We start from the raw sequence: 25,778 nt of genomic DNA, 5'->3' as shown, positions 1-25,778 counted from the left end.
GTGAAGGCATGTGAATGGAGCAAGTGGTTTGGGTTTTATTTCTAATCGGTGCCGTGTTGAACAAAGGTCTCCTGCTCCGTGCCCCTGCGTGCAGGAGGCTACTGGGCAAGATTCTCTGCTCCTTGTTGCTGTTTGAATCACAGTCAGCCAGGCCACAGAAACATGGCCCAATGCAGAGGAGAGGAGCTCCTGCCAAGAGTATGATGGCTGAGTTATTGGCACTTGTACCTGGCATTCCAACAAAGCCACTTAAAGCCCACTGAAGTCAATTGGTAGTCTTTCCATTGCCATCAATGGATTTTAGATCAGGCCCTGAGTGCAGAAACTTACAGTCTGGGTCCTCTGACATGATCATATCAAATGAAAGCTACTCAGCGGTGAACTGGCAATGGCACAGCCTCAACCACAAGCCTGGAAACTCAGAATCCTATTCTCAACACCAGTGCTTGCATCATATCTTGCCAACAGTCATGTCCATGTGTTGGGTAGGGTTGGTGCTCATTCACAAGCTGGTCCATATGCATAGATGTCCAGCAACAGAGGGCTTACACAGGCAGTCTATATGAAGCCAAACAATTTTTTGACCAGGGTCCATAGAATCCTTGCTGGGGAAATAGTGCATTTGTTTTGCCTGACTATTTTTCAGTGGTAATCTACAAAGGGTTAAAAATCCATGTTGGAACATGTACTATATTGGATACATGAGGGAGGAAGAGCGGTCTTATTTTGAGCAGTGGATAGGAATCCAGGACTCCTGGGTTCTGTTTCTGCGTGCCACTGATTGTCTCTATAAGACTGCAGGCAAGTCACAGATTAATTTATTTGTGCCTCAATTTACTCATCTAAAGCTAATAATACCCAACCACCAAGATGTTCTTCAGGGGCCTGATTAACTGAGTATGAAGCACTTTGAGCACCTTGGATGACACTTTCTGTGTAAGTGCAAAGTATTGGTGTGTATAGTAATGTAAATGTGATTACCACCTGGGAAAAAAAGATGAAGGGTCGAGGGGAAGGGGTGATATTTTGACTTCAAGTTATGAACAGCCAGAGAATTTAATGCAGCTTTATTTATCCAGATCTGCAAGCTTCTGCCTTGAATATTACCTCTATTTCTCATTTAATGAATGCTACGTTAACACACTGGGCCAGATCCTCAACTGGAGATAATCATCTATCCTTGGGCCAGATTTGTGGCTCTTGTCTTTTGGCATAGCACCATTGATTTCAGTGGAGCTAGGCTCATTCACATCAGCTGAGAAACTGGCCCATGTTAAAAAAATTGACATTATACCATATGTCCTACCAGATTTCACACCTATGCCTAGTCTACAAACAATCTGCTAAATATATTCTATTTCCATCAAGTGCTGAAAACAACACCCTGTTCTAGCCTCAGCAACTTCTTACAGACATGCACATACCAACCTGTGGTCAAGCATGACAACCATACAGTCGTAAAACATTTCAATTGCTCTGAGGGTGTCACAGCCACAGCTCTAATTTCCAGAGGCGTTTGCACCCAGCTAGATCTGGTAGATAGACAGGGAAAACGTGTGTCATTAAGCATATGCAATTTGGATGTGTTTGTGGGTAATTGTGAGAGCTAATCAGAATTGTTTTCATACATCCAGTATTTATGCACTGGATCTGACCTACCATGCAATCACTAAGCACCTCTGCTTAGCATTCCAACAAGAACGTGGAGGAACCCACCATGCTCAGTGCTGGAAAACAGGATTTAGAATTAGCTGCGAATGTCAAGCGCTACATACACATGAATGATACGTTTTGAAGAGACTGTGTGGTCTAATGAATCGAAGATAGACTTAGACACCAGGAACTCTTGGGAGGCTAATCCTCGTTCTGCCTCTGACTCACTGTGTAGCATGGAGCAAGTCACTTACTGACACAATTGATCTATCTCACAGGGGTGTTGTGGGACGTTCGGTACAAAGCTTTGAGAACAAGCGTTATTTAAAAAGGGATGTCACACTTTGTAGATCACTTAAAAGGTGGAGACGCTCACTAGAATGAGCACAGTGTTGGATATGAATTTAGGGGAGAAAAGATTAAAAAGAATTGAAATGTATAAATTAAAACTACCAAAGATCAACTTTACTTCATTACACTATCAGAAACCGAATGTTTGAGGTTGGCTTCAGCTACCAGTAGCTAGCCAGTCGGAAAATGGTAAAATCTGACAAAATACACTAGATTTTCCTTCACAATTGGCTACTTTTAGATTCCCTGGTTGGCGAAGACGTGGCTTTGGATTGAAATATTCCAAGTTGCGTGTCTAAATCTCTAGATCATCTTTGAAAATGTCAAATTAATTAAACTATTAAGTCACAATTCCTGACTGTTAAAGTCAAAGTAAGTCAAGAATATATCTCACTGGCTGACGTGCCACCTGCAGAGATGAGTCCTGTCTTTTGTGTCTCGATATTGTAGGCATTAGGATATATTGGGTCAGTGGACTGTCAAAGAGAACAGGAATGTTAAGGCACATGTCTCTGTCATTGCTGGTGTTTCTCAGTGTCCTAAAAATAAATGTGTTCTTCTTTCAATAACTGCAGCATCAGAAACTAAAGAACTGTACAGGAACAAGAAATGTTTTTCTGAGTGTGGACTTGAACATATGCTAGTGTTCAGTGCTAAGAATATTATCCCCAGTGCTGTAGCAAAATGCCATGGTGCTTCAAGCTGTCAGACCTCAGCCAGATCTTGGTCACCTAGCTACTTGGTAAGTCTGATTTAACTGTGGGTTTAAGGGCCCAATCATACAAATCCTTACTCATGTGAGTAAATCTATTGAAATTACTAGGACTACTCACACGAGTAAAGGTTTGCAGGAAGGGGTAATAAACCTCTGGTATTTGATGACTGGTGGCTCATTGTGATGTGTGGAGATTCCTTGTAAGCAACATGGATTTCTGTTGCAGGCTGCCTTTTGAAAAGCTACCTACCCAATGAATGCCAGGATGGAGGACACGTGAGACTCATGCCAAATCTGTGCATAGAATGAAAGGACCTCTGGGTGTCTCGAATGCCAGCTCGCTCTATGGAGAGGCTGCTGCATAGAGTGCGCTACAGGATGGAGATGTCCGTGCTCTCTCAGAAGACAGTGGCGAAGGCAAAGTAAACATAAGCAACAGCTGGAAGGAATGTTTGTCAGCAAAGAGAAAATGCATTTCCAATAAACATTGGTTGAGATTTGAAACTACTTTGATGTCATCATGATACCTCATGATCTCCCACCCACATCAGCTTTTAAAGCAAATTGTCTGAGTGTCCTCTTGTGTAGTAGTGGCCTTTCTTCACATCGCCCGTGGCCAGCCAGACACCATTGCATGGGATGTGTGTGTTGCCTTGCTCCATTCTACTAGGGTAGGTCCCTTGCCCATACACTGAAACTCACTGGGTTCCCTGTGGAGCTGAAAGGGCCATGTAAGTCCTGGGAGCTGACGTCATCCCAAAAGGCTAGGCTTTGCACTGTGCTTTTCCATCTCAGCAACAGGTGTTTCTGTGTGGCTGGTAGGGCAGGGAGAGGCAACTGCAGATCAGAACAGGGCAGCGCATGTGCTGTTTTGAAGATGCCTTTCAGTGCTGCCATCTGCTGGGTGGGGAGCTGCTGGTCACACTACACCTGAATCCCCAGTCCTGCTAGCTGACTGTCTGTGGTGACCTCCTCTCACTGGGACAAGCGTAGGTACCCTGGGACCCTCTCAGGACAGAGTGTGGCTGAGCCACCCTTCAGAGAAGTGAAAGGTCACCACCACCTCCTCTCCCTCTGTCATCGCACATTGCTTCCCCCTTTGCTTTCTCTGCTCCTCTCTCATTCCCCTCCACATTCTTCCCTCACCCTCAGTTTTGCCGGGTGCTGTCGTGCAGCCCCTCCCTCACCCTTAAACCTCTCCCACTTCCCATCCATTAAGTGCCTTCTCCTTCAAAGCCCTTCTGAAAACCTGCCTCTGACAGGAATCTCTCCAGCGTCCCCACGCCCTCCCCGAGCGTGCATCTCGTGTGCAGTGTTGAGCTCGTCGGGGCGTCTCTGAGATGATAGGTCTGTCACGATGTAACTGGTGAGAATAAACAATGATACCTCACCCCTCAAGGGCCCCGCTTCCCTCTCTGTCTGTGATACGGCTTTGGCACCCTGTCTCCAGTCTGCCAGAGCACTTTCTGCCTGGCCTGGTTGCCTGGGGAGCAGTTGGCCTCACTGCTATGTCTATCATAGCAGCCTTTGAGGATTGCTGTGCTTGTTTTTCTGCTCCTTCCCACACCTCTCTCTTACAGCAGTGGGGAACCCCACTCAGCCCTGTGCCTTCTGCCCAGGCGTCCTCCCTCTTCAGCGCTATAATGTGACCTTCTGCCTTTGCAGCGCTGGTGCTGCTGGCAGAACATGGGGCTCTGTGCAGAGGAATTCGTGGTGTCGCCTGGATTTTCATTAAACTGTGCAGCCATGTGAGCTGTGGAGGCTGGGAAAGAGCTCACATAGCCCAGAAGGGCAGAGAAAGCTGCAGAAGCCACAACAGCAGCAGATGTCAATGCAACAGCCTTTCCTAGCAGAACAGAGAAAGCAGCAGGAGCCACATCTAAAGCTGCATCAGTGGACATCAAAACAGACGCCTTTTCCAGAAGAAGCTGCAGAGGCTGGATCAGCAGCAGAAGACATTTCAAGAGTGGATTTCAATAGGGCTGTTTGCAGTCTGTCTGGACGACAGCCTGATTGTTCTGGTTTGCACCACTCATCTTTGGCCTGCCCTTTTGAGGGGCAGAACCGGGACTGCATTGAGACTGACAGTCACAGCTCAATCCTTGCTTCTCAGTTCCTACAGCATCCCACAACAAAATATTCTATAAGGAAGGTGGGGGTGGCAATGCTTATATGCACTCGCTACCCATCACCACACTCTGCTCCTAATGATCTCCAGCTGGAGACCTGCCATTGCATACAGTGGGATCACTGGGCACAGTTAGCTCTGGAGCAAGAGCAACATGTTAGTAAATGACCAGATGAGGGACAATGGGAGCCAGCCAGTCACCAGTGAAAAGATTTCCTTCAGGAACTGTACTATTGTGTGACATCATAATACAGTGCCAGCTGCAGCCATGGGAGCAAGCCAGAGACAATGTATGGCATGAGGTGCATGAGGGAGCTGGAAGGCTGGAAGGGGAGAGAAGGCAGGGATGTGTGGCGAGGGGCATGCCACTGTGAAGGACAGATCTGTTCCCCTTAGTGCTCATACAGGGCTGTCCTTGCACTGAGTACTAAATTACTGTGCATTGAAATCAATGGGATTGCTAGCAGAGTAGTGGACTATCCCCTGTGAGTCAGGATCTAACACCCCCACGCCTCATGCTTTACCAGTCTGGTGCTGCTCTCAGTCCATCGGTGGGCCTCAAAGGCATGAGGCCCTGTATTTACAAAGCACTTGGAAATATTACCTAGTTAATGCTCACGCTTCTCAGAAGAGGCAAGGGAAGCAGGGTATTACTCTCCCCACTCTACATGTGAGCCACAGAGAGGCTAAGGCCTAGCCCCTCGAACATATCTAGCTGCTTAGCTCCCACTGAAATTAGCGGGGGTTAGGCATCTAAATACCCTGAGGATCTAGGCCTAAGTGACGCACCTGAGGCCTCACAGCAAGACATTTGGCGACCTGGGATTACAATTTAACTTAATTAGAATTTAGCTCAACTAGAAGATATGGGCCTGAGGCAGAGTTTCCCGGGTGAGGTTCTTGGGTCTGTGGCAGGCAGGAGCTCTGACGTGATGACCATACTGGTCCCTTCTGGCTGAAACTAGGAACTTAAGAGTGCCCATCTTCATGCTCAGTCCACCAGACCACATTGCCTCTATCTCTCAGCGTCTCAGAAAAGAGAACACACATGCGGGGAAGTGACTAACACGGCAGATGCCACAACACTGGATCTTTCATTGAGGGGTAGGAAGGTAACCAAGGGCTAGATTCACAAAGGGACGTGGGCACCTAACTGCCTCTTAAGGCACCTGAGGCCCACATTTAGGTGTCACTGACATTTACAAAACCACCGCTCAGCTGACACCTAACCCCGTAGGCCCTAGGCACCTAAAGTTCTGCCGGTGAGCAACCACAAAGCCGCCCAGGACGGTCCTGCTGTCGCAATGCTGCTGCGAGCCCTGGATCACGCCTGAGCCCTGAAAGAATGATCGGATTAGGCATTCCCCCACTTACCTCGTCCCGGGCCATGACCCAGTCGGGGTGCTCAGAGCATTCCTCACTTGCACACAGGGCCAGGAGCAGGCATGTAGGGGGCTGGCTGGAGTATGTGCCTGTCCCAGGCTACCCAATGCCCTATCGTGAGGGGACTCATCTGGAATGTGGGAGCTCCAGGTTTGAATCCCTGATTTAGTTCAGGGACTTAAACCCGAGTTTTCTGCCTCCCCGGTGAGTGACTAACCACAGGGTGGTGGCTATAATGGGCTGGCTTGCATGCATGCTGCCTCCCAGCTCCTCTCTTTGGCATTTCCTACTGCCTAGCGTAGGTGGCTCCCCACTCAGCATCCTGCTTTCTGTGAATCCCTTTCTTAGGTGCCTAACTGTGCCCATGGGGAGCCTGAGTGCATAACTTGGGGCTCAGGATTTCATTGGGCAGCAGGATGCCTAGGCATTAGATGGCTAAGTCCACGTTGTGAATCTCGCCCCAGGTTCATGATGACATGAACAGAGCAGGTGTCTAGGCAAATTAATGACATGCAATTCAGGGGCAGATCTTCATCTGGTGTAAATGGAGTGGAGTTATGCCCACTGGCACCAGCTGAGGCTCAGGCCCTTAGGTTAAACGAATGCACACAGATGAAGTCGCTAGGAACAAAAAAAAACTCCAGTGCCCAAATGGAGCAAGAACTTTCATGCACCCTGGTTCTTTTTCTGGCAAGCGCTGGGTACCAGCACTTCTCCTTATTATGAATTCTTAGCAGCTGAGTCCTTGTTTACCAAAGATAAACCTTAGTTACAAATCATAGCAGTTTGCAGCTAGCTTTTTTTCATCTGAAGATCTCAAAGTACTTCACAAAGGTGGCAAAAGCTCATATCCCTAATACACTGAGGCACCAAATGGTTAAGTGATTTGTCCAAAGTGAGTCAGCATCAGAGCTAGGATGAGAAGCGAGGTCCTTTGCCTCCTAGGTTCATGCCCAACCCGTAGTGCTGGATCTGGCCCACTGTCTTTAATGGAGCTATGCCCATATACACCAGCAGACAAGCTGGCCCATTCTAAACACATTTACACCGGTGCGAACCAGGATGAGGAGCGCCACTGAGCTCACTGGTGTGACACCAGCGTAGTGGTGATATAAGGGGTAAGAATCAGGAGATGGGCTCCTATCTCTGGGTTCCATAACTTGGAAGGAGGGGAGCCCAGGGCCGGTGCACTCTTTAGGCAACCTAGGCGGTTGCCTAGGACATCAGGATTTGGGAGGCGCCATTTTCTTCAGCAGCGACCATGGCACCTGGATCTTCGGCAGCCCCGGTCGACGTCGGCATTTAAGTGGAGGGAGCTGGGGCAGGGAAGCACGGGGAGGGCCGTGTACAGCAAGTAAGCAGTGGGGGTGGCACGCAAGGGAACTCCCTGCCCCAGCTCACCCCTGTCCCGCCTCCTCCCCAAGCATGCCATCGCTGCTTCACTTCTCCCGCCTCCCAGGCTTGCGGCACCTAAGCTGATTGGCGCTGCAAGCCTGGGAGACGAGAGCAGTGAAGCAGCCATGGCGTGCTCGGGGAGGAGGCAGGGCAGGGGTGAGCTGCTTCACTTCTCCCGCCTCCCGGGCTTGTGATGCCAATCAGCTTAGGTGCCGCAAGCCCGGGAGGCGGGAGAAGTGAAGCAGCGATGGCGTGCTCGGGGTGCTCGTGCTCAAAGCAGGGGTGAGCTGGGGCGGGGGAGGCACCTCAGGGCAGAGGTGGGGAGCTGCCGCAGGGGAGGGGTGCCTCAGGGTGGGGGCATGTGGGGGGGGCTGCAAGGTGGAAGTTTCGCCTAGGGCGCGAAACATCCTTGCACTGGCCCTGGGGGAGCCCAACGCCTATGGACAGTGGAGTCAGTGGGCCCACAGCACCTCTCCCTCCAGCCCAGTCAATTTAGGACACTGCACTGAGTGCCCTGGGGCATGTCTATACTGCAGCTGGGCGCCAGCCTCCCCGCCTAGGGCCACAGCCTCCTGTTAGCATGCTAGGGGTTATGTGTGTGACATACAGTATCTCAGTCTATTGTTAAATGCTGGCCGGTTGTTAAGACACCTGCTAATTCACTACTAAACCCCTGTATTTCTTGCCAGATCTCTTTCCCAAGCTACCTGCAACCAGTTATGAGCTGCTGCCTAGCATCCATCCCGTCCTTAGGGCACCGATCTGTCACCTTGTCATAGCACATCATTAATTTCTGCCGCAAACTTGGCGTGACCCCAGTTTTGTTGGATGATACGTTGTCACAGATGGGCTGTGAGAGTGCAAAGAACTTCAGATAAGTGCCTCGCCTGGCTGAGACAACAGGAATTTTTAACACACAGTCTATAAATTGAGACAATTTTATTTCAGGAGCTGGCTTTTCTTTCAAACCACCCTTTGTTCTGACTGTAGATATTTCACCTTCCTGACTCACTTTGCCCAATTCCACTATACATGATCCAGTTGGTTGTGTGTGTGTGCTGGAAGATGGGGGATGAGGGGGGAAATGTTTTGTTTCTTGTGTCCTTCCTTGAGTAGGGAATTCACAGGGAATTAATGCAGTCTCCCTCGCCCATTTTAACACCCATTGTGAATGAGCTTTATTTGAAATGACTATCACACCATTATTCTTATTTCAGTTTCTTATCAAGGATGCCAATGAGGAGCCTGGTGGACCTTTTCTCCTCCAGGAGGCTGCTGCATAGTCTGCTGGGACATTCCCATCTCACGGTCATTCAGTGGCTTACATGAAAGAAGCTGGTGATCTCAGCTCAGCTCCTAAGGGAGAACTGTTCACAGCACGAGTGCTGCATGGGAGCATGGAGACTGAAAGGCCCTCTCATCCCTAGTGTGGATTGCTAGGGTGTCCGCTGACACATTCCCAGAATACTGAGCATTCTGGTACTTTGGGGAATGGCGGAGGCCTGCCCCATCGGCACACCCTTGCCCCTGCTGGCCTGCTTTCACAGGCACAGTGTGGACAAGGTCATGCCACACAGAGAGGAACCATTTTGAAGTGTGCGCCACTCCACCCCCCATTGACATGGCCTCTTCAAAATGGCATCCCCATCTGATACTGGACAAAACCAGGTCAGGTTTTATCTCAGTACTGGACAAGGGACAAATCACCTGAAAAGAGGACTGTCCAGTTTAAATACAGATGAATAGCCTGCCTGTGTGCTGCTGGTTGAGGCATATTTGCACAGGGCGATGCAGGGGACCTTACGTTGCTGTTTTTGTTCTATGCCAAGAGGACTTTGGCCTCCAGTGGTATGTCTACACTGCGTCTGGGTGAAAGCCTCACAGCCCGGGTTCACAGACTCATGCGAGCACCTTCAACATTGCTGTGTAGACATTGCTTTGATGGTGCACCTTGGGCTGGAGCTCAGGCTCTGAACCTCAACCCTGGCTTCAGAGCCCCAGCACAAGCCAATGTGTCTACACAGCTATTTTTAGCATGTTAACAGGAGTCTGTGGACCGAGGCTGGCTCCTAGCTGCAGTGTAAACATGCCCCAAGGCACTCAGTGCAGTGCCCAACGTGACTAGGTCCGGTGGAGTGCTGCTGTAGGCCTGACACTCGCACGGACTCCATTGTCCTTAGGTGTTGGGCTCACCTCCTTCTTGGCTACCCTCCTCCCAAATTATGGCCATCTCTCTCACTGTGCACCCCCTGCCTCTGCAGAAAGCCAGTTGTGTTACCAGCTCACTCCCTGCACCATGACTGCTCCGTGGAGTGGGGAAGTATCCACAAGCCCCTGCCAATAAGTTCTGGTAGAAAAATCCAATCTGCCAGTGTGGAGGTCAGATAAACCCTGGACACATGAGTGAGATTGTCCCGAGCTGAGCAGCTCCCAGTCCAGGCTCTAGGCTGAGCTCACATATAGCCTCTTGTAGGGAAAGTCACGCTCACAGGCTGCAAACCAGGATTGCACTGGATTCGATCAGATGGGCAGACACTACTGTACCTAGACTCACATGGACAGGGTGCTGGCCACAAAATTGGTCCTGCCGTTTAAGCCCCAACTGTCATCAGTCTGTACATATGGCCAGACCCTGCGTATAAATCTCATTGAAAAGAGCAATGCGGTTCCCAGATATTTTAAATCGCCACCGCCATGTGATGGCAGCCATTTTAAATCTGGCCAGGATTCCACCTGCATCTCCGTTCTGCCTCTGTGACCTCAGAGAGCCCTTCCCACCCACTGCATCTCTCCCTTTTCATGCGCCTCCCCTGCCCCAGAAATCCCCTTTCCATTTCCTTACTGATCAACATGGAGCACATCCACTGCTCTTCCTGACCCCGTAGATCCTTTCCTTCCAGCTCTCACCTGCTGTAAGCCAACCCTGCAGATCTCCTCCTTTCCCCGCTCCTGCCCTGATCTCCCTCAGGTTGTTCCCCCACCATCCTCCCTGATTCCAGGATCCCCTACCTGCACTGACCCCAGGCATGTAGCACCTCCGACTATGGTCTCCATGGACTGTCCTCCTCGGCACATGGGCCCAGCCTCATGACGCCGATTTCCACCAGCTGAGGAGCTAGCCCCGTGGAGTGCTAATTAATACCAATGCCCAACATCTGGGTCCCACCCCCAACAGGATCTGTCATCATGGACGACAGATAGAATAGGCCAGGGAGGCTAAACCTCCCCTGGCACAGCCACCTCTGACACGCTGCTAGACACTTGGCCCATGGTGGCCCTGCCTGCGCTCTGCCTCTTCCCCTCCCTGCTCTGCCCTTCTCCAAAGCCCCCACCACCCACAGCTACCGCTGCTCGCTGCATCTCTCCTCTCCTCCACCCCTTCCCCTGTGGGAACTGGGGGGGTGAGGAGGGACACAGCGAATGGTGAGTGTGTGTGTGGGGGAGTGAGGCGGGGACAAGATAAGTGGTGCATGGTGGGGGTCTTGATGGGGTGGGGGGTGAGGAGGGACGTGGAGGGCAGAGGGGGTCTCGCAGTGGCAGGGGGATGAGGAGGGAACGTGATGAGTGGTGGACAGTGGTGGGTGTCACCGGGGTGAGGAGGGATGTGGTGGGCAGGGGGGTCATGCAGGAGCAGGGAGGTGAGAAGGGAAGCAGCGAGTGGTGGCAGGGGAGGGGGGTCTTAAGGGAGGTGAGGGAGTGAGGAGGGATGTGGCCAGTGGCAGGCAGGCAGAGGGGGCTAGTGGAGAGGAGAGATGTGGCGAGCAGCAGCGCGGGGGCTGAGTGGGGATGGGGAGGGGCCAGGGGGAGAGCGGGGGACAGAGCTAGCTCCCAGAGGACACTTCACCCACCACCCACGTGGCATCAGCTCCCTTGGATCGCTGAATTTACACATGAAAGGTGTTGGCAGAGTGGAATCCTGGGAGGATGAGCAGACGTCCCAATACTATTGGGACTGTCCCGATATTAGGGACTTTGTCTTATACACGCAACTATACCCCCATTTCCCCACCTCCCAAAAGAAAGTGTCCCGATTTTTCACATTGCTGTCTGCTCACTCTAAACCCTGGCCTGTATTTTTCAGGCAGCTGCTGTTTGGTAAAGCCAATCATTTTACTGACACGGCAGGATCCGAGCACTTCAGGGGTCCCTAAGTAGCTCAGGGCCGATGAGTCACCCCTTAATTTATTGCACGCAGCTCCCTTACGTTACAGGGCATTCACCAGCATTCATTGCTTGCTTTGAGGGAAACACACTGCTTATCTGTTATACAATTTTACAGTGAGACACCCTTTGACTTCCTATGCAGGTTATAATCAATTGGCAAACATTTTTCATAGCCGTTTTGTGGCTTCCCATTGGGCCTGAACCTGTTTGTGCCCAAACCCAAGGCAAGTCTGCTGAAGTCATTCAAGCTGCACAGGTACAATAAAACCAGTGCACAGACCTGACCCAAAGCCCAGTGAAGTATATGGAAAGACACCCATTGACTTCAATGAGCTTTAGATCAGTCCCTAAACGAGAGCAGAATCAGGCCCATTATCAATACAGTGAATGTATAAACTATTTATTGTGTTTATAATAAATGAATGCACTCCAGGCAGTGATTCACTGCTAGGCCAATATCAATTGGCAAGGGGAGGGGGCATGTTCTGTGATCTTTGATCACCGATTCAGTCTAGCAGCTGTGGAATGACTCTCTTTTTCTGCTTGCAGGACCCTCGATAAAGACACCGGTACTACGGACCAGGAACCAAGTATCTTAGCCCAGGACCCACCCACATGAAGTGAAGCACTTCATTCTGAGTGGCAGCTGGGACAAACACATAGCCTGCATGAAACGTGTATAGTCCTACGGCATACAATAAAAATGGTGAACTGCTTGGAATGGGATCTTCTGTTGCCCGTCAGTCACTGAAACATTACTTCTGTCAGCGTAATTTATTTTACTTGATCATGATGGATTTATATTTGGTTGAGCAGGGAAAGCCCACGGGTCTGATGCTCCCTTCGCTTACACCAGTGAAATGCCACTGATTTCAGCTGAGGTACGGTGGCTGATATTGGCTGGTGAGAGACAGACTTGTGCATTGGATTTTAAGGCTTATCCTAGGAGCCTAATTTACAAGGTCAGCAGTTCTTTTTGAAATCCTCAGAGGATTGATGCAATATAATTTATTAACTGATGTTTAAAAACCCACATTTGGATGCCATTTGATTAAGCAGGCCCTATACCAGGGGTTCTCAGACTTTTGTACTGGTGACACAGCAAGCCTCTGAGTGCAACCCCCACATATGCATTAAAAACACTTTTTTATATATTTAACTCCATTACAAATGCTGGCAGCAAAGCAGGATTTGGGGTGGAGGGTAACAGCTCTCGACCTCCCCATATAATAACGCGTGACCCCCTGAGGAGTCCCAACCCTTGGTTTGAGAATCCCTGCTGTATACAATATTCAGTCGGAAGATAGAACCTCTTGCCTTTATTTTGCAGTCAAGAGCATCTTATACTTTTTAAGGCCAACACAAGTCCTAAACACTAGAGCAGGGTGAACCTTTTTTAGTGGAAAAGTGACACCCAAAAATTTCACTTGAGAAATACTGCCATAGTGCTTCAGGGGAGTTGTAGTTCAGGTGTTCCATGCCCCAGTTCTCCCCTATTGGCTATGTACCTTGGTGGGACTACATCTCCCATAATGCACCACAGTGTCCCCTCTTGGTGAGAGACCACAATACATCAGAGGAGTCAGATAACTTTGGGGCATCATGGGAGATGCATCCAGTTGGAAACCCCAGCCCATAGAGATGAATGAGGACATAAGGCACATGAACTACAACTCCCATGATGCATTGCAGTGGAATTGACTAATTTGTAAAAATAGGGTTTGGCCTGAAGCTTTCTGCTTTCAGTTGTCTTTTTTTTTTGTTTTTTAATTTGATGAAACAGCACAACTTTTCACAAAGATCAGATACTTTTTCCAAAAAACTTTGTTCAGGCAAAAACCTAATATTCATTGTTTTAGCACAAACTTTTGACTGCTGTACTTTACTCCTTTAAGCCTTCAGTTAAGACTTAAGTGGTGCCTATGCCTTAGGCTGATCCTGTGCATGGGGTGAATTTCACCTTTAATGAGTCGTCACTATAAGCATAAAGGACCAGATCCTCAGAAGCATTTAGGCACCTAACTAGCTTTGAGACTCTGGGCCAGGGGCCTGCTTCTCTTTTCTGACTCTATTAGATGAAGCAGCCATTTCTAGCAAGGTAGGAAGAGAGCTGGGCAGTCATTCCTGGAGCCCAAAAACAATGTCCCCCCTACAGTGGACTGGGTACAAAACCAGAAGGAACCTGATTCAAAAGTGGCCCAAGATAAAGCATTGAAGAAAGTCCCAAATATTTCTAAGTGGATTTGGAAGATTGTGGGCCTGATCCTCTGCTCTTTCACACCAATGTAAATCTGGAGTAATGCCCATGTAGTTAATAGTTTCACACCAGTATAAAACCAGTGTATGCGATAAGAGATTCAGACCTTTTGACCTTTAAAGAGGAAACCCTTAGTTATTGCTATTGTTTATTATTTGTGTTGTGATAATATCTAGAAGCCCTATTCCTGCACCAAGACCCCATAGTGCTCTGCGCTGTACAGACACAGAACAAAAAGATGGCCTTGGCGCTACAGAACTTGCTAAATATAAACCTTAAGCTTTTGGTATCTGGTGACTCTCGTTACAGGGAATGGAATGGATGATAGGAAATTCCAACACCTGTTAAGACGATAAAATACAGCATAGGATTAGTAATGACAGGGTTTGTCAGGTAACAACCAAGAAGAAATTAGACTAAATCCAGTCATCAAACCATTACAAAACATTTCAGAGAAACTGCGTACGGTAACGAAGGACAGAGTCAGTACAAAAGGAGGTGGATTCAAAGCCTGTTAATAGCAGGAATGAGCGTCTGCATAGCTTGCTAGCTGAAGGGTGCTCATTACACGTGATTAAGAAATTATCTTTTTGTGTGTAATTACCATAATCACACAATTACTAGAGATAGGCACACAGCAAAGCTCCAGTTGCAAACACCCTTGGATCTTCGAGGAAATCTCAGTCTAGATCATTGCAGCTGTTTCTATACTGGGCTAAGCCAAAACCCTGGATCTGAACCACACTGAGTTCTGGCACCATTCAGGTCTCGCTCCCAATTTGTCACCTCAGACCTATCAAGAGTCATTAAATACAAAGAAGATGAAATGGGATCATGCAAAGAAAAGGAACTGAGGATGCTTTTTGCTGTGTTTAAAAAACCACAAACCATGCATTTCTCTGTGATCACAGAGTATGTTTTCAATAGTTTGTAAGACCTTTGGACAGCAATGGGGAAAATCACCCAAGAGATAAGGCAAGGCCTCACCTGGTGCAAACCAGCCCATCTCTATTGATATCAATGATCACCAACGACTCACAAAGGCAAAATTGGCATCAGAGTTCCGGTAAAGGCATCATGGCTTCTAGCTAGTGCAGAGGCGTGCACATTTAAAAAAAAAAACATGTAATAGCCTGGGTTAGTTAGACAGCAGCTAATGATTTCTGTGTTGCACTGGTTTCTGGTCTCCTTACTGCTACTGGTATTGGCTGTGCTCACTTCATATTTCTTTCTGTTTAGCTTATCCCCTCCTAACTACTCCCTGCTTCTCGAGTCCCCTCCCTCCACCCCAAAATCATGGAACTAACCTGACATTTGCCACCATCATATTGTTCATTCTGCTTGTGTGTTACGCTCCATTCCCCTACCCTGTGTCCGCTGCGAGTATTCTGATTGTAAACTCTTCGGTCAGGGACTGTCTGTTACATTGTTTTTACAGGCCCTAGCACAATGCGGACCCATTCCTGGTGTGCTTAGGCACAACCATAATAAACGTGATTAACTGAAGGCCAGAAGAGACCATCGGATCAGCTGGTCTGCCCTCCTGTACAACACAGGCTGGTAAATTTCACCCAATTGCCTCTGCATTAAGCCCAAAGACTTTAGTTAGACCAAAACATGTCAGCCCTTAGGAAACTAAAATATATGCTTTTGAACAGGAGAGACCGAGATGCCACTGAGCATAGGCCCCAATCAACTCCTCCTGCTCTCTCCCAGTGCCTCCCACCTGCTGCAACCAGCTGTTCCGGGGAGTACAGGAGGTGCTGGGGGAGGGGGCAGAACTATTTGGGAAGAGGTGGGGCAGGGCCTTGGGGGTAGGATGGAGTAGGGGCGGGGTCTGGGGCTGAGCAGGAGTTGAGCAGCCCTGGGGAAAGGAGGATGCCAGTGCCTGTGTCACTGAGGGCCAAAGCTGATTAGGTGAGATATAGCCAGATGACCCCAGCAAGTGATCCAGAATCATACTCTCAGCAGCAATAGCAATTCAATGGGACTTTATTTTCCACAGTGTCGTTCATATCCAAAATGCTTTCTGCGTGTTGCAACACACCAGCGGTATTTATTTACACATAGCAGTGTCAAAGGTATTTGTAGGGTGGGAAAAATACAAAAAACCCGTACATGGCCAAGCCTAGAAGAGGAAGAGAGAATGGGAGATTAAAAAAAGAAAAAGCTAGAGGAAAGAGAGAAAAAGAAATCTTTCCAGCTGAGAGCTGAAGTCAGATGAAGAGCGACAGAGACGCATGGGCTGCAGGGGTGAAGATTCTTGGGCTCATGCTGGCTGGGTAATGGGAATGGACCAGAGAGGAGAGCTGTCATAGATCAGTGAAGAGGAGCAATAGGATGGCACAAAGCTATGGCCAGACTGAAAACAATGAAGGCCATTTCTGAACTTGGATTATCGTCTGGTTTTATGGCAGGCCCAGGGCTACCGCAGTTCTCAGGCTTTGTACTGGTTTTCAGTGAGTGGCACATACAGGGCATTGCAGAGAAGTGTAAATTCGCTGCACCCCAAAGGTACTAACTGCATTAAGAGGGATTAGCGTTGTAAAAAGCCTAATCTTCTGGGTTATTTCCATGTAATGTGTTAATGACTGAAAGAGCTTGGGGACTGGGGAGACAGTACAGACAAAGCCTTCAACCATCTACAAATCTTCCTCTCAGTCAGAGTCAAGGCGGACACACTTATGAGTCCAGGGAGAAAGGCATCCCTGATGCAACTCCACTGAAATCAGTTGAATTTGCCCCTGTGGTATTAATTTTGATGGAATAAATGGGGCCAAAGAGTCAAAGGTGTTAACATGACCCATAAACCACCCAACATTAAGCAGTTTTTAACAGGGTTTGGTATACAGAGACCTCATCCTGCGTAATACCATGGCAAACACATCATTTAAAACCGTTTCAAACTTTTATTAAAGAAACAAAAGAAAGCAAAGGAGCTAGAGCCTACGAAATATAAAGTATTCTGTAAGGTCTTCATTTTTACAACATAGACTCATAGGTCAGAGGGGACAATTATGATCCCTTGTTCCCCTGCAGAGAGGGTTTAAAACAAACAAACTAACTAACAAACCCTCCTGTTTTTACCTGTTTTAATACTGGCGGTGGTATTAAAGATGGTAATAACTGGCCTTTTCACAGGAAAGAGAAGTTAGTGAAGATGGGCTGTTGTTGCAGTCCAATCCTGTTTCCTAGAAGACAAAACATGACAAACACACACAAAAGGGTAAAGAAAAGAACAGCAAATATAGAAAATGCAGCTTCTGTCTCTGCTGTTTAGTTTTACTTGCAAAGTGACTATGGGAAAAACACAGCACACAGTTTTATCAGTCACCCTGAGATCTGGCAAACTTGTACCAGCATTGGGCTGTTTAGGGCATTGGTTTTAGCTGCCTCTTTCTAGTCAGAGGTTTATACCAATGTTGCATGATATCCTGTCTTCAGACTCTTAGACAGACGGCAAGAGGAGAATAGGAAAGAGAAGAAATAAAGTGGGGAAGGAAAAGGAGAGAGAAAGTGTGTGTGTGTGTGTGTGTGTGTGTGTGTGTGTGTGTGTGTGTGTGTGTGTGTGTGTGTGTGTGTGTGTGTGTGTGTGTCAGGGCCGCCCAGAGGATTCAGGGGGCCTGGGGTAAAGCAGGGGAGCTGTGGCGCTTGTACTCAACCGGTGGTCCGGGTCTTTGGCAGCGGGTGGCCCTTCAGTTGCTTTGCATCTTTGGCAGCACTGAAGGGCCTCCCGCTGCCGAAATGCCACCAAAGACCTGGAGTGACTGAACAGCCTCCCGCCACTGAAATACTGCCAGAGACCCAGACCACTACTGGACCAGGGCTCACGGGGCATTTCGGTGGTGGGGGGCCCTTCAGTTGCTTCACGTCTTTGGCAGCACTAAAGGGGCCCCCCGCCACTGAAGACCCGGACTGCTGCCAGGCCAGGGCTCGCAGGACCTCTGCAGGGCCCGGGGCCTGGGGCAAATTGCCCCACTTGCCCTTCCCCCCTGCGGGCAGCCCTGGTGTGTGTGTGTGAGAGAGAGAAACAGAGAGAGATGACAAAGTCATCTGGGGCCTGCTCTTGACCCAGTCAGGTCAAGACATACCTCAAAATCAGGCTAATGAAGGCCCAAGGATGTCATGGTGGCTCCTAGGGTCCCAGAAGATAGTGAGGATGGCAGCAAGCCATCTTTTTTTTTTAAAGGACCTAAAAGAGAGTGACAGGTGGACTAGCCCATCTCTTTGCTGTTTTGTCTACCAGTTAGGCCTAATTTCAGATACAGAAATTTTTGTTCATTGATTACTAGTCCCACACTTCTTTTGTTTACCAGACATGACCTTAAAACATATCGTGAGTTATCAATAGGACATTTCGTTTGGACTAATTCAGTCTGCCTATCTCTCTTTTGAACCTTTTCCCATCACTATTTATTGGTATAGTTTATTGTAATGCTTTATAAACTTTATCCACTTTCCCATAGTTAGGCTTTATATAATAACATAAGAATGGCCATACTGGGTCAGACCAATGGTCTATCTAGCCCAGTATCCTGTCTTCCAACAGTGGCCAATGCCAGATGTTTCAAAGAGAATCATAGAATATCAGGGTTGAAAGGGACCTCAGGAGGTCATCTAGTCCAACCCCCTGCTCAAAGCAGGACCAATTCCCAACTAAATCATCCCAGCCAGGGCTTTATCAAGCCTGACCTTAAAAACCTCTAAGGAAGGAGATTCCACCACCTCACTAGGTAACCCATTCCAGTGCTTCACCACTCTCTGAGTGAAAAAGTTTTTCCTAATATCCCTCCGCTGGACTCGTTCCAATTTTTCCACATCCTTCTTGTAGTGTGGGGCCCAAAACTGGACACAGTACTCCAGATGAGGCCTCACTGATGTCGAATAGAGGAGAATGATCACATCCCTTGATCTGCTGGCAATGCCCCTACTTATACAGCCCAAAATGCCATTAGCCTTCTTGGCAACAAGGACACACTGTTGACTCATATCCAGCTTCTCGTCCACTGTAACCCCTCGGTCCTTTTCTGCAGAACTGCTTCCTAGCCATTCAGTCCCTAGTCTGTAACAGTGAATGGGATTCTTCCGTCCTAAGTGCAGGACTCTGCACTTGTCCTTGTTGAACCTCATCAGGTTTCTTTTGGCCCAATCCTCTAATTTGTCTATTTCCCTCTGTATCCTATCCCTACCCTCAAGCATATCTACCAGTCCTCCCAGTTTAGTGTAATCTGCAAACTTGCTGAGAGTGCAGTCCACACCATCCTCCGGATCATTAATGAAGATATTGAACAAAACTGGCCCCAGGACCAACCCTTGGGGAACTCCACTTGAAACCGGCTGCCATCTAGACATGGAGCCGTTGATCACTACCCATTGAGCCCAACGATCTAGCCAGCTTTCTATCCACCTCATAGTCCAATCATCCAGCCCATACTTCTTTAACTTGCTGGCAAGAATACTGTGGGAGACCGTAACAAAAGCTTTGCTAAAGTCAAGGAATAACACATCCACTGCTTTCCCCTCATCCACAGAGCCAGTTATCTTGTCATAGAAGGCAATTAGGTTAGTCAGGCATGACTTGCCCTTGGTGAATCCATCCTGACTGTTCCTGATCACTTTCCTCTCCTCTAAGTTCTTCAGAATTTATTCCTTGAGGACCTGCTCCATGATTTTTCCAGGGACTGAGGTGAGGCTGACTGGCCTGTAGTTCCCCGGGTCCTCCTCCTTCCCTTTTTCAAAGACGGGCACTTCATTAGCCTTTTTCCAGTCATCTGGGACCTCCCCTGTTCACCATGAGTTTTCAAAGACAATGGCCAATGGCTCTGCAATCACATCCGCCAACTCCTTTAGCACATTTGGATGCAGAGCATCCGGCCCCATGGACTTGTGCTCTTCCAGTTTTTCTAAATAGTCCCAAACCACTTCTTTCTCCACAGAGGGCTGATCACCTTCTCCCCATACTGTGCTGCCCAGTGCAGCAGTCTGGGAGCTGACCTTGTTTGTGAAGACGGAGGCAAAAAAATCATTGAGTACGTTAGCTTTTTCCACATCCTCTGACACTAGGTTGCGTTCCTCATTCAGTAAGGGGCCCACACTTTCCTTGACTTTCTTCTTGTTGCTAACATACCTGAAGAAACCCTTCTTGCTACTCTTAACACCTCTTGCTAGCTGCAATTCCAAGTGTAATTTGGCCTTCCTGATTTCACTCCTGCATGCCTGAGCAATATTTTTATACTCCTCCCTGGTCATTTGTCCAATCTTCCACTTCTTGTAAGCTTCTTTTTTGCGTTTAAGATCAGAAAGGATTTCACTGTTAAGCCAAGCTGGTTGCCTGCCATATTTACTATTCTTCTTATACATCAGGATGGTTTTTTCCTGCAACCCCAATAAGGATTCTTTAAACTATAGCCAGCTGTACAAACAGAACAAGGCAATCTTCAAGCAATCAATCCCCTGTGGTCCAATACCAGCATCTGGCAGTCAGAGGCATACAGTTAGGATGACCAGACAGCAAGTGTGAAAAATCAGGACAGGAGGTGGAGGCTAATAGGTGCCTATGTAAGAAAAAGCCCCCAAAATCAGGACTGTCCCTATAAAATTGGAACATCTGGTCACCCTACATACAGTTGCCTCCCTGACCATCTTGGCTAATAGCAATTGACGAACCTATCCTCCATGAACATACCTAATTCTTTTTTGAACCCAGTTATAATTTTGGCCTTCATGCCACCCCCTAGCAATGAGTTCCACAAGCTGACTGTGCATTGTGTGAAGAAATATTTCCTTTATGTTGGTTTTAACCTGATGCCTGATAATTTCATTAGGTGAGCCCTGGTTCTTGTCTTATGTGAAGGGGCAATTAACACTTCCTTATTCACTTTCTCCACATCAGTCATGATTTTTATAGACTTCTACCATATCCCTTCTTGGTTGTCTCTTTTACAAGCTGAGCAGTCCCAGTGTTTTTAATCTCTCTGTTATAAACAAACAGTTAAGAGTTAATTCCTCTTTTACCTGTAAAGGGTTAAGACATTCACATAGCCTAGCTGACACCTGACTAGAGGAAACAATGGCGGGGGACAAGATGTTTTCAAAGCAGGAGGAGGGAAATCAGTCTTTGTTCAGAAAAGTTTGTGCCGGAGTACAGGATCCAGGAATCAGCCATCTAACATTTCTTAAAAGTAGTAAGTGTTTAGAGAAGAAATGTATTAGATTATGTTTATTTTCTTTTGTAACTTCATTTTTGCATAGTGGGAGAATCAAATTGGATGTCTTTGTGTAACTAAGGGTGCCCAAAGGGACATCCTCTGTGTTTTAAATCTGTTGTCTGTTAGAGTAACTTGCAGGCTAATCTCAGAGAGGTATTCCTTTCACCTTTTTTTTTCTTTAATTAAAAGTATTCTTTTAAAGAACCTGATTAATTTTTCCTTGTTTTTAGATCCAAGGGTTTTTTGGATCTGGGCTCACCAGAAATTGGTGGGAGGTGAATCAGTTTCAATCCTGCCAGGAAAAGAGGGATAAAGACTGGGGAAATAATTTGGGGGAAGGCAGAGTTCCAAGTGGCTCTCCCCTAAGATTTGGAACATGCTTGGTGGTGGCAGTTTACTGTTAACCTAAGCTGGTAAACAAATTTAGGGATTATCTCATGCAGGTCCTCACATCTGTACCCTGAAATTCAAAGTGGGGGTGACACCTTAACACTCCTCTTATACAAAAACTGTTCCATACCCTTAATCATTTTTGTTGCCTTTCTCTGTATCTTTTCAAATTCAAATATATGTTTTTTTTAGATGAGGCAACCAGAACTGCATGCAGTATTCAAGGTGTGGGCTGTACCATGGATTTATATAGTGGCATTATGTTATTTACTGTCATTACTTTGATTGTGTGCCACACTGCATGGATGTTTTCACAGAGCTATCCAGGATAACTCCAAGAGCTGTTTCTTGAGTGGTAACAGCTAAGTTAAAAGACAACTCATCCACTTTTGTGAAATCCCTTTGTAATTCTTCGCAGTTTTCTTCAGACATAACGATCTTCAGTAATTTTGTATCATCCGCAAACTTTGCCACCTGTCTGTTTACCCCTTTTTCCAGATCACTGAATATTTTGAGCAGCACTGGTCCAAGACAGATCCTTCAGACACCTTGCTATTTACCACTCTGCACTGTGAAAATTGGCCAGTTTTTCCTATTTTTTTGTTTCCTATCTATTATCCAGTTGATCCAAGAGAGGACCCTCTTTCTTATCCGATTGCACCTTACTTTGCTTAAGAGCATTTGGTGATGGACTTTTTCAAAGGCTTTCTGAAAAATCTAAGTACACTATATCCACTGGATCACCCTTGTCCACATGCTTGTTGACACTCTCAAAGAATTCTAGTAGATTAGTGAGGTGTGATTTCCCTTTACAAAAACTACGTTGACTCTCCCCAAATATATTGTATTAATCTAAGAGTGTCTGATAATTCTGTTCTTTACTATGGTTTCAATCAATTTGCCTGGCATTAAAGTTAGGCTTACTGGCCTGTAACTGCCAGGGTCACTTCTGGAGCCTTTTCTAAAAATAGGTGTCAGATTAGCTGTCTTCCAGTCATCTGGTACAGAATCTGATTTAAGTGATAGGTTGCATACTACAGTTAACAGCTCTGCAATTCCATATCTGAGATCCTTCAGACCACTTGGGTGAATTCCATCTCGTCCTGGTGACTTATTATTGTTTAAATTAGCCATTTGTTCCAAAAAATCCTCTACTGACACATCACTCTGGGACAGCTCCTCAGATTGTCACCCAGTAAGAATGGTTCACGTGTGGGAATTTCTCTCACATCCTCTGCAGTGAAGACTGATGCAAAGATTTCATTTAGCATCACTGCAATGGCCTTGTCTTCCTTGCGTGCTCCTTTAGCAACTCGCAGTGGGGTTCCGCAGGGGTCTGTTTTGGGACCGGTTCTGTTCAATATCTTCATCAACGATTTAGATGTTGGCATAGAAAGTACGCTTATTAAGTTTGCGGACGATACCAAACTGGGAGGGATTGCAACTGCTCTGGAGGACAGGGTCAAAATTCAAAATGATCGGGACAAATTGGAGAAATGGTCTCAGGTAAACAGGATGAAGTTCAATAAAGATAAATGCAAAGTGCTCCACTTAGGAAGGAACAATCAGTTTCACACATACAGAATGGGAAGAGACTGTCTAGGAAGGAGTATGGCAGAAAGAGATCTAGGGGTCATAGTGGACCACAAGCTTAATATGAGTGAACAGTGTGATACTGTTGCAAAAAAAGCAAACGTGATTCTGGGATGCATTAACAGGTGTGTTGTAAACAAGACACGAGAAGTCATTCTTCCGCTTTACTCTGCGCTGGTTAGGCCTCAACTGGAGTATTGTGTCCAGTTCTGGGCACCACATTTCAAGAAAGATGTGGAGAAATTGGAGAGGGTCCAGAGAAGAGCAACAAGAATGATTAAAGGTCTTGAGAACATGACCTATGAAGGAAGGCTGAAGGAATTGGGTTTGTTTAGTTTGGAAAAGAGAAGACTGAGAGGGGACCTGATAGCAGTTTTCAGGTATCTAAAAGGATGTCATCAGGAGGAGGGAGAAAACTTGTTCACCTTAGCCTCCAATGATAGAACAAGAAGCAATGGGCTTAAACTGCAGCAAGGGAGATTTAGGTTGGACATTAGGAAAAAGTTCCTAACTGTCAGGGTAGTTAAACACTGGAATAGATTGCCTAGGGAAGTTGTAGAATCTCCATCGCTGGAGATATTTAAGAGTAGGTTAGATAAATGTCTATCAGGGATGGTCTAGACAGTATTTGGTCCTGCCATGAGGGCAGGGGACTGGACTCGATGACCTCTCGAGGTCCCTTCCAGTCCTAGAGTCTATGAGTCTATGAGTCTATGAGTATGGCCAATGTCCCCACTGACTGTTTGGCAGGCTTCCTGCTTCTGATGTGCTTAACATTTTTTTTTGCTGTTAGTTTTTGTTAGTTGCTCTTCAGATTATTTTTTGGCCTGTGTCATAAACAGATAAGTAAGAGTTAATGGAACAAAAGTGCTTCATATCTCTTTGCCTGGAAAGGGTTAACAAGAACAGTGAGCCTGGCTGTCACCTGACCAGAGGACCAATCAGAGGACAGGATACTTTCAAATCTTGAAGTTTTTGTGCTGTGCTGTTAGATTTTGGTTGTTGTTCACTCTGGGGGCTCAGAGGGACCAGACGTGCAACCAGGTTTCTCTCTAATCTCTCTGATACAGGCTCTTATAAGTTCAGAATAGTGAGTACTAGGTAGATAAGGCGAGTTAGGCTTATGTTTGTTTTCCTTATTTGCAAATGTGTATTTGGTTGGAAGAAGTTCAAATGTGTATTTGGCTGAAAGGAGTTCAAATTGGTATTTTGCTGAAAAGATTTTAATTTGTACTTGTATACTTAGGCTGGGAGGGTGTTCCCAGTGTCTATAGCTGAAAGACCCTGTACCTATTCCATTTTAAATTTACAAAGATAATTTTTACTGTTTTTTCTTTCTTTAATTAAAAGTTTTTCTTGTTTAAGAACTTGGTTGTTTTTTTATTCTGGTGAGACCCCAGGGGACTGGGTCTGGATTCAGCAGGGAATTGGTGGGGAGAAAGGAGGGAAGGGGGAAGAGAGAGGCTAAATTCTCTCTGTGTCAGGATTACTTTCTCTCAGGAAGAGTCTGGGAGAGGGAGAGAGAAGGAGGGAGGAAGGTGAATTGTCCTCTCTGTTTTGTGATTCAAGGAGTTTGAATCACACAGTGATCTTCCAGGGTAACCCAGGGAGGGGAAGCCTGGGAGAGGCCACGGTGAGGGAAAGGGTTTACTTTCCTTGTGTTGAGATCCAAAGGGTCTGGGTCTTGGGGGTCCCCGGGCAAGGTTTTGGGGGGACCAGAGTGTACCAAGCACTGGAATTCCTGGTTGGTGGCAGCGCTATGGGTACTAAGCTGGTAATTGAGCTTAGAGGAATTCATGCTGGTACCCCATCTTTTGGACGCTAAGGTTCAGAGTGGGGAATTGTACCATGACAGCCTGCCTAATTATACTTCTATATTTGACTTGCCAGAGTTTAGGCTCCTTTCTATTTTCCTCAGTAGGACTATTTAAAGGATGCCTTTTTGCCTCTTTTACTCTGTTGTTTCACCATGGTGGCATTTCTCTTTTTGGTCCTCTTACTATTCTCTTTAATTTGAGTATACATTTAATTTGAGCCTCTAATATAGTGTTTTTAAAAATTTTCCATGCTGCTTGCAGGCATTTCACTTTTTTGACTATTTCTTTTAATTTTTGTTTAACAAGCATCCTCATTTTTGCATAGTTCCCCTTTCTGAAGTTAAATACTACTATGGCGGGCATCTTCAGGATTCCCCCACAAAGATGTTAAATATAATTACATTAAGGTCATTATTGCTGAGGAGCTCAGCTGTATTCACCTCTTGGACCAGATCCTGTGCTCCACTTAGGGCTAACTCAATAATTGCCTCTCCCTTTGTGTATTCCAGGATTAGCTGCTCCAAGAATCTTTCAATTGGAGTAGGCCCCAACTTTCATTACACCCCTTAGTGCCATCTTATGGGCCAGATAATCAGCTGGTGTAAATACATGTCGCTCCATTTTCGCCAATGCTGATTTACATCAACTGAGAATCTGGCCCTAATGTCTAAAAAAATCAAAAGCATGGAAATGTTTCTTACTCTAAGTGAGCTAAGACTTTCAA

The 25,778-nt window shown here is 46.9% G+C and overlaps 1 long non-coding RNA gene across 20 annotated transcripts in view; it reads right to left on the bottom strand.

The window, feature by feature from the left end:
- Nucleotides 1-25,778, bottom strand: part of LOC115649019 — a 74,184-nt gene that overhangs the window by 34,232 nt on the left and 14,174 nt on the right. For 16 of the 20 annotated variants that reach the window (XR_003999722.1, XR_003999720.1, XR_003999724.1 and 13 more), the window contains one exon: nt 17,134-17,237. This is a non-coding gene — a long non-coding RNA (uncharacterized LOC115649019). Of the gene's footprint in view, nt 1-9,635; nt 14,388-15,033; nt 15,135-16,022; nt 16,175-17,133; nt 17,238-25,778 lie in introns of those variants that run through there. The other 4 variants (XR_003999736.1, XR_003999742.1, XR_003999739.1 and 1 more) reach the window with 4 other exon arrangements.

This window comes from Gopherus evgoodei, chromosome 1 (assembly GCF_007399415.2).
Source record: "Gopherus evgoodei ecotype Sinaloan lineage chromosome 1, rGopEvg1_v1.p, whole genome shotgun sequence".
NCBI lineage: Eukaryota > Metazoa > Chordata > Testudines > Testudinidae > Gopherus > Gopherus evgoodei.
Note: the sequence above shows the minus strand (reverse complement) of the source record. Positions and strands in the feature narration are given on the sequence as shown.